Source organism: Lygodium microphyllum, chromosome 26 (genome assembly GCF_053477565.2).
Source record: "Lygodium microphyllum isolate KBCC chromosome 26, Lygodium_microphyllum_v1.1.10, whole genome shotgun sequence".
Classification (NCBI taxonomy): domain Eukaryota; kingdom Viridiplantae; phylum Streptophyta; class Polypodiopsida; order Schizaeales; family Lygodiaceae; genus Lygodium; species Lygodium microphyllum.
The window spans coordinates 18,888,835-18,898,099 of record NC_141160.1 but is presented as its reverse complement, the minus strand read 5'-3'; the positions used below and the strand labels follow the sequence as shown (position 1 = coordinate 18,898,099).

Sequence of the window (9,265 nt, the reverse complement as noted above, 5' to 3'; positions counted from 1 at the left end):
TCTAAGTGACTAGTGACTAAGAGTTTACTAAATCTAGTTACGTTAGCTATTGACTTATTAAAGATATACACATGATAGACATCTATACACACATAATTATCATGTTGGTAGGTAGTAGGTATACTAAGCTTGCATATCTCAACATGTAGTGTGTTGGAAAGGATCCATGATCATTGTTTGTCCAACACTTCCAACTTGCAGTAGGGTTTCCAATGTGTGAAAAAGATTAAGAGTTGGATAAAAAAAGAAAGTTATGACTCGTAGGTCTCTTTTCAAGGATAAGTGCTTATGGATTTCCTATGTGTCCCTGGACTTTGTGTTTCTATTGGTTCTAATTCCCACAATCACATGATGACAAAGAATCACACTTTTCCTTGATTTTAATTTTGTGCAAGTGTATAGTATCGTAAGCAAGCTTTCATTTCTTTTCAACACTCATAGATTGTGTAGCACTTGAAATGCTAATCATAAGTAAATAATGATTGTAGAGATTCTAGTACATATTTTTTGCATTGGCTCTTCAACTTTCATCTTTCACTCATCACTTGATTTATTCTTGAGTTCTTTCGCTCCTCATGGCTCAAGTCTTGCTTATTGGGCTCCTTGCAATTTTTCTTTGGGTTGAATATCCACACCTCAAGACTCACTATACAACAAGGTTTCACACGTATGATGGTGCATCATTAGGGCCAAAAACACTTTTAAAAATGGAATTTTGTTAATCCATGGGATTAAGGAAATGACCAAAGAGAGTTTTTTGCATGTGCAAGAATATAGTAATCTTGTCTCCTCCTTTTTGGAGATAATAGAGTCCACTTCATGGTTCTCTCCTCCTTTTTAGCTAAAATCTCCAAAGTCTAACATGTTTTGGTAGTCCTAAAGTCCTTATTTACTTATAAAATTTGATAATATATATGATAAAGATGTTATCAAGTTAATAATGGCTTTTTTGAAAATTGATAGCTTATAGTTGCTATTATTCAAACATTGATTTTGAGGGTTGAGGCAGCCCGTGTGATGGTTGCTGCTCCAGTAATAGCCTTTGTAACTACACACATTCTCTATCTCAAATTTTATGACTTTGATTATGGCTGGAACATGAAGGTGTGTGTGGTAATGGGAGTGCTATAATTGCTTTTGTGGACATTCTGGGCTGGGTATATTCGCCATCCTGCAAGATTCAAACTCTGGTTTGTGGTTCTGGTTGGTGCACTTTCCATGCTTCTTGAGATATATGATTTCCCCCCCTATATGGGGTGCTTTTGATGCTCACTCTCTTTGGCATGCAACCACTATACCCTTGACAATGCTATGGTGGAGTTTTATCAGAGATGACGCATCATTCAGAACCACACAACTGCTTCGGAAAGCCAAAATTGTGGATGGAACCAAAAAGGATCGGTAGTGCAGATGTTGGGGCCGCTTTTCTGTAAAAAAAAAGCTGTGTGTTGTATGCAAAAAGGGGGGAAGATGTTTTTTTTTGGGATGGAATCTGGCAGAAAGAAAAAGCTCCTGCAAATACAGGCTCTAAGGCTTTAGTGCTCACGAGAGAACAGCTCTTACAGACATGGATGCTGGTGGACAATGGTTCAGGGCTAGCAAGGGTGCACGAGAGCAGATACTTGATTTAGCTCATAACGAAGCAGAGATTGAAGGGAGAGTACATACAGTGATTGACAAATTCGTTGAACGGGGGCTTGCGATCACTTGTTGTTGCCTTACAAGAAGTGCCTGAAAGGAATAAAGAGAGTCTTGGTGGCGCGTGGTGGTTTTGTGGTCTATTACCCCTTTTTGATCCTCCATGACATGACAGTGCTAAGACCAATCCGCGAGCTTTGAACTTAGGTGTCAATGTGAAGATGATAACAGGTGATCAGTTGGCCATAGCAAAAGAGACAGGGAGCAAGGGCATCAAGAACAGAGAACCAAGATGCTATTGATACTGCCATAGTAAATATGCTCGCAGATCCAAAACAGGCGGAGAGACATCATTAGTTGTAGATTGAAGGGAATAGTGTCATCTCCAATTGGTGGTGAGGTTTTAACAGACTTCCTTTTGAAAACACTAGAAAATAGAGGAGTTGAGATCAGACCATGCTTTCCCTTCGAGGTTGTGAATGTGAATTTACCAAATACAACACAGAGCTACCAGAGATACATGCAACTAATATAAAAGAACCTCTCTGCCGTGTTCTAGAATCAAGCTCTGATGAGGCTGCATATGCAAATATTCCGACAACACCTTAGGAGCTACCTGATGGACAAGTAATTGAGATTGGAGCTGACCGTTTCAAGATTCCAGATCTGTTGTTCAATCCTTCATTGATCCAGAGATATAGTACAAAGTATATGCAGATTATGCTTTTGAGACACAGCCTCAGAATTGAAGGAATGCATAAAAGCCATGTACAATTTGCAAAGCAATACTAAGAACTGTACTTTACCTGCAATCAGAGAGAAGTACAGGCAAGGAAAGAACTGAGGCAAATGTCTGATGTATGGCGGCTCGTTGACTCTATAAGAGGGATACATTATGCCATTGATTTCTTCTGGAATGTATTTGTGATTCGTTAATCGTGCTGATGGATCTTTGGTGCTCTAAGAGGCTGTGCCTAAGATACTTTCTTCCACACAGCCTGTCAGTAAAGGTGCACGCAGGGCCAAGCAAGTCTTCAGCTATGAGCATTTTTCAGATTGAGATAGATATAACAGTAACATGAGATTTATTGTCATCATCCTAATCTCTTCTAACTCCTAAGGAAGTAAGCGCCTGCATTTGAAGGCATTCAGGATTGAGGAATTTTGCAAAACATCTTACACGATTGGAGTCCTAAAGTGCCTCCTCTTTGTTTTCAAATCCAGATTTCCTGCACTTTGGATCCAAGCAATAATTAGGAATGGACTCCTAAATCTTCTGCTTCTTTTTCATTATATCACTTTGACATTATGTATATGCGTGGTTTTGGATATACCTAAGCATCTTCTTAGCATATAGATGGGATGTATGATAGTATGGTTTGTGCAGATACGATGACAGAGATGGAAAATATGCTGAAAAGTGATATGCAGAGTTGTCACAGAAGTGTATCAGTGCAGTCCTTGGACATGTTTCATGAAATTTCAAATTTTGTGTCATAGATAGAGTCAGAGGCTGAGGTGACTCAGCAAAAAGTGTTGAGTGCTGAAGAAATTTAGCAAACAGAGTTTTCGCCTGATTATGATCAGCCTACAAAGACACAAAGGGCTGAAACCTTTCAGCCAATAGAGTTTAGTGCTGAAATATTTCAGCATCCAGAGTTTAGGACTGTTCCTATGTAGTCCATGTTGAGATATCGAGCTCCACTCGTGATACGCCAGGGTGACCGTTGTGTATTTATGTCACCGACTTGTCAGTTGTTGCAGACGCGGTTGGTACACCGCCCATGAATAATAGCTACATGATAGCTATCCTTATCTACTCTAGTTCGTGGCTCAGTTAGTATGCCACCTTAGTTAGTTGAGTTTGGTTTGAGACCCATATATAGGGTTCTTCTATTTCTTTGTAAAAGAGTTCTTTTGGCTTACACAACTAAGAAGAGGAAAACTGTTTTCAGCCTCCACCCTTGTGTGTCTTCCCCCATTGTGCAAGCAAGAAAGCTTCAAGCGAGACTCCTTCCTTCTCTCCCACAATCTTGACAGTCCATAGAGCAGAGGGCTAAGGATATTCTGCCACCACCAGAGGGCAGAATTACTGATTTTACAGCAAGATTTGAGTAGTGCAGAGGATCATAATGAAGCCAAGGCTGACACGAAATACAAGACTGTGGATAAGAAGGTGAAGCAGGTAGCTGGACCGCTTCCACTTGACAATGATCAGCAAATAGAGAGGGTTGCCAAGTAGCCAATTTTGAGGAACCCAGAGCATATAGGCCATAAATTTTCAGCAGAGTCTCTTGCTAAATTAAAAATTGGAAATGGTGATTTTTTGCTACCATCAGAGAAGCAATGCTTTCAGGATATGCTTGAGCGACATGGAAGGGGGTTTGCTTTCTTCTCGCATGAGATTGAATGTGTGAATTCGGATATTGTTGCCCCTATGGTGATCTTTACTATTCCTCATATTCCATGGAACCTCCGACCTAGTCCAGTGCCTAGAGCACATCTACCAAAGCTAATTGACTTGCTGAATGAGAAAATCACGATGAGAATCCTAAAGCCTTCATTTGCACCATACTCAAATAGGTGGTTTACGGTTCCAAAGAAGAATGGTACTCTCCGATTTATACATGACATGCACCCAGTAAACAAAGTTACTATTAGGAATATTGGTGTAGGTCCAATTGTGGATGAGTTTGCAGAAGCATTTACTGGACGTGCCATCCATTCTTTAGGTGACTTGTATTCGGGATATGATCAGTTTCAGCTGGCCTTGAAAAGCAGGGACATAACCACTCTGAGAACTCCTATTGGGCTTGTTAGAATGTGTACCTTGCCTCAAGGTGCCACTAATTGTGTTACACATATGATGAATGCAATGTGTAAGGTCCTTCATGAGTACATACCTCAGCTTACCATGCCTTTCTTGGATGATGTGCCCATTAAGGGGTGTGCAGAAGAAGAGAAGAATGAGAGTCTAAATGAGCAGGGATGCAGATACTTTGTGGCTGATCATATTGCAGCTTGTGAAAAGATTTTGGCCAGGTTAGAAGAAGTGAACTTGACACTATCAGGGCAGAAATCTATTTTTGGAGTAAATGAGGTTGTTATTGTTGGACATATGTGTGGGTATTATGGCTAGAAACCTTCACCTGAGAAGGTGGATGCTATAGGAAAGATTACGAAGCATTGTTCTACCACTTCAGAGGTACAAAGATTCATTGGAGTCTGTGTGTTTTACATGATTTGGATACCCCATTTTGAACACATAGCAGATTGTTTATATCAGTTGCTTCGAAAGGGGCAGAAATTTTATTGGGATGAGAGCCACACTAGAGCCATGCGGAAATTGAAGAAGTTATTGTAGATTGCTCCTACTCTCAGGAAAGCGGATTATAATTGCGGAAGGCCTATTGTATTGACAGTTGACACTAGTCCAATTGGCATAGGTTGGGCTATGGGTCAAGATGATGCAGATAGAAAAAGATACGCTATTCAGTTTGGGGCAAAAGTCCTAAACGAGAGATAGAGGAGGTATCCGCAAATCAAGAGGGAATTACTGGGAATTGTTACGGCTCTTAAATGTGACAAGGAGTATTTTATTGGAGCCCCAGTTGTGGTAGAGACAGATTGCTTACTATTGATAGGTATGATTACGAGTTGCTCTACTCCGGATATAGCTATGCTGAGATGGATTGCATACATCAAGTCATTAAATCCAGAATTTAAACACATAGCAGGGAAGGATAATCCAGTGGCGGATATGATGTCTAGAACCAGATATGATGATGAGGAGACACTACTTGGAGAAGAGGATGATGCAGAAATTTCAGCCGCTATGGTTGATCATGTTTGGCATGTCTATGATATTGTGGCTTTCATAGAAGAACTCGATGTTCAAGATTGGTTGTAGATCGGCAAGTACCTTACTACACTAAGAAAAAGAGATGAATGGATAGACAAAGAATTCAAGAAGATCAGAAGAAACACCTATTGTTATTTTCTCAAGGACAGATTTCTTTGGAAGCACCCGAAGAAAAGAGGTGGATTACCCTTGCGGGTTGTCTGCAATAAAGAGACCTAGGTACAGGTGATAAGAGAGTTTCATGAGAGTCCTTAGGCTGGTCATAGAGAAGTGTGGGCTACTTTTGAGAAAATCAAGGAGAAATATTGGGGGAAAGGTATGTACAGAGATGTTTCTCGCTTTGTAGAGACTTGCAGAGACTATTAGATGTATTCCGTAGTGCGTCATGGAGATGAGCTTCATCCGACCTATCCGCTATGCATTCATTATAACTAGGTAGTTTACTTGGTTACTATGCCGATGGGTCTATCGCAGATGAGATATATTGTTTTGGCTAGAGAGGATCTTACCAATCATGTTGAGAGCAGACCTTTGAAAACAAAGACCACTAGTGTAGTGTGTAAGTTCTTATTGGAAGAAATTTTCTACAAGTATGGGTGTGTGGCTAAGATCACTGCAGATCGTGATGAATTGGATATGGATAAAGCTAGGGAGTTTTTCTCTCAACTAGGAATGAAGTTGGCTCTAACCACTGCATACAATCCAGAGGGAAATGGAAAGAGTGAAAGAGGGCATCCGCCGATAGTGAAAGCATTAGACAAAGTATGCACAGGACGGATTGGAGAATGGCCGAGACTTCTACCATTTGCTTTGTGGGCTGATCGTACGACTCACAGTGTTACCATAGGATATATGCCCGTAGAGTTGATGTATGGTCACAAACCGGTTATGCTGAGTGAGACTTGTGCTTTGACTTGGTTAGTTTTACCTTGGCAGGAGAATTTGATGAGAGAGGAGCTCTTAGCTTTTCGGATCTGGCAGTTGGAGAGAAGACTAGAGGATATTCCGCTAGCTATTGAGAGGAGCTCTTAGCTCTTCGGATCCGACAGTTGGAGAGAAAACCAGAGGATATTCAGCTAGCTATTGACAGGTTGAAGGTTGCTAGACTTAGAAATAAGGACGGGTTTGACAACAGGCTTCACTTGTAGCCTAGAGCAATAGAAGAGGAAGACTCGGTATTAGTCTTTGATAGCAGCCTTGAAAATTAGCATACGACACTTAGGAAGATGGTGAAAAGATGGTTTGGGCCATACATAGCCAGACATGTCTTTGACAATGCAACATATGAGCTAGGAGAATTGGATGGGACAGTGCTTAGAGTGCCCCTTGCAGGAAAAAGAATCAGGATTTTCAAGAAAAGAGATGATGAGGATTATGCATTGGAAGAATTTGCAAGAGAAGAGCAACCAGAAGAAACACCAGTAGAAGAGACAAATGATATGATAGATAACCTTGCTAATATACCGGAAATACACAATGAAGAGATTGATCTGTATGTGGATCTTGACGACAATGATCATGGATAGTTGGCCCATCCGTAGCATGCGTAGGATTAGAGGGGGTGGATGTCGTGCTGCTGCGCATCCAAGGTGTGGAATCCACAAAAAAGTTTGTGTGTGTGACATTTGTTACTTTGTACATACTTAGTCGTTGTGTTTGCATTTTGTTCTGCGTGGGCAGTATAGTAGAGAGAAGGGTCTTCTGCTGCCTACCCTTTCAGCTAGGGTTGCACCTGATAGATCCTCCTTCAACAATGGTGGGCATGCGATGTCTTCTATGGCTTTTTTTGGCTTCCTGCATCGTCTCAATCTGTGAAAGCAGCATTGGAGGCCAGGATTCTACATACAAGTCTTGTGTGGAAATATGTGAGAAAACAGGCTGCATCAACAGCAGTTGCTTTTCAAGATGTAGATTTTATGTTAATGGTTATGGTTCAAACAGTTCTAAGAGCAAGTGTCCCTATGATGAATGGATAGCTTGGCATTGCACAAATGAGTGCCGATATCAATGCATGACGTGGAGAGAAGCTGATAGATAGAGGGAAGGGCAACCACCTGTCAAGTATTATGGAAAATGGCCTTTTAAGCGTATGCTTAGCCTCCAGGAGCCTATTGCAATTGTTTTTTTTCAATTGCCAATCTAGCTTTACATGTCCAAGGCTGTGTTTCATATCTCCTCCTCGTGCATTTCAAGCTGCCACAATGGCCACAAGGCATGAAAGGACCTTACTATTAGTATAGTGATTTATGGACTGTATATGGTTTAGCCTCTGCAAATTCATGGCTTTGGACTGCAGTCTTCCATGCCAGAGACACAAATTTTTTATAGAAAAACTAGATTACTCCTCTAGTGTTGCTCTAATAGGACTGTCCCTTATAGTTGCTATTTTCGAACATTGATTTTGACAGTTGAGGCAGCCTGTGTGATGGTTGCCGCTCTAGTAATAGCCTTTGTAACTACACACATTCTCTATCTCAACTTTTATGACTTTGATTATGGCTGGAACATGAAGGTGTGTGTGGTAATGGGAGTGCTACAATTGCTTTTGTGGACATTCTAGGCTGCGCATTGCCATCCTGCAAGATTCAAACTCTGGTTTGTGGTTCTGGTTGGTGCACTTGCCATGCTTCTTGAGATATACGATTTCCCCCCCCCCCTGTATGGGGTGCTTTTGATGCTCACTCTCTTTGGCATGCAACCACTATACCCTTGACAATGCTATGGTGGAGTTTTATCAGAGATGACGCATCATTCAGAACCACACAACTACTTCGGAAAGCCAAAATTGTGGATGGAACCAAAAAGGATCGGTAGTGCAGATGTTGGGGCCGCTTTTCTGTAAAAAAAAAGCTATGTGTTGTATGCAAAAAGGGGGGAAGATGTTTTTTTTTGGGATGGAATCTGGCAGAAAGAGAAAGCTCCTGCAAATACAGGCTGTAAGGCTTTAGTGCTCACGAGAGAACAGCTCTTACAGACATGGATGCTGGTGGACAATGGTTCAGGGCTAGCAAGGGTGCACGAGAGCAGATACTTTGATTTAGCTCATAACGAAGCAGAGATTGAAGGGAGAGTTCATGCAGTGATTGACAAATTCGCTGAACGGGGCCTTGCGATCACTTGCTGTTGCCTTACAGGAAGTGCCTGAAAGGAATAAAGAGAGTCCTGGTGGCGCCTGGCGGTTTTGTGGTCTATTACCCCTTTTTGATCCTCCACACGACATGATAGTGCTGAGACCAATCAGTGAGCTTTGAACTTAGGTGTCAATGTGAAGATGATAACAGGTGATCACTTGGCCATAGCAAAAGAGACAGGGAACAAGGGCATCAAGAACAGAGAACCAAGATGCTATTGATACTGCCATAGTAAATATGCTGGCAGATCCAAAACAGGCCAAGCAACATCATTAGTTGTAGATTGAAGGGAATAGTGTCATCTCCAATTGGTGGTGAGGTTTTAACAGACTGCCTTTTGAAAACACTGGAAAACAGAGGAGTTGAGATTAGACCACGCTTTCCCTTTAAAACGAAAGGAAGTACGCCAAGGAGAGTTCGAGGTTCTGAATGTGAATTTACCAAATACAACAGAGAGCTACCGCAGATACATGTAACTAATATAAAAGAATATGTCTGTCGTGTTCCAGAATCAAGCTTTGATGAGGCTGCATATGCAAATATTCCGACAACACCATAGGAGCTACCTGATGGACAAGTAACTGAGATTGGAGCTGATCGTTTCAAGATTCCAAATCTATTGTTCAATCCTTCA

At 41.3% G+C, this 9,265-nt stretch overlaps 1 pseudogene; it reads left to right on the top strand.

The window, feature by feature from the left end:
• Window positions 1-1,567: 1,567 nt before the first annotated feature.
• Window positions 1,568-8,645, top strand: LOC148013021 (uncharacterized; annotated as a pseudogene).
• Window positions 8,646-9,265: the final 620 nt, after the last annotated feature.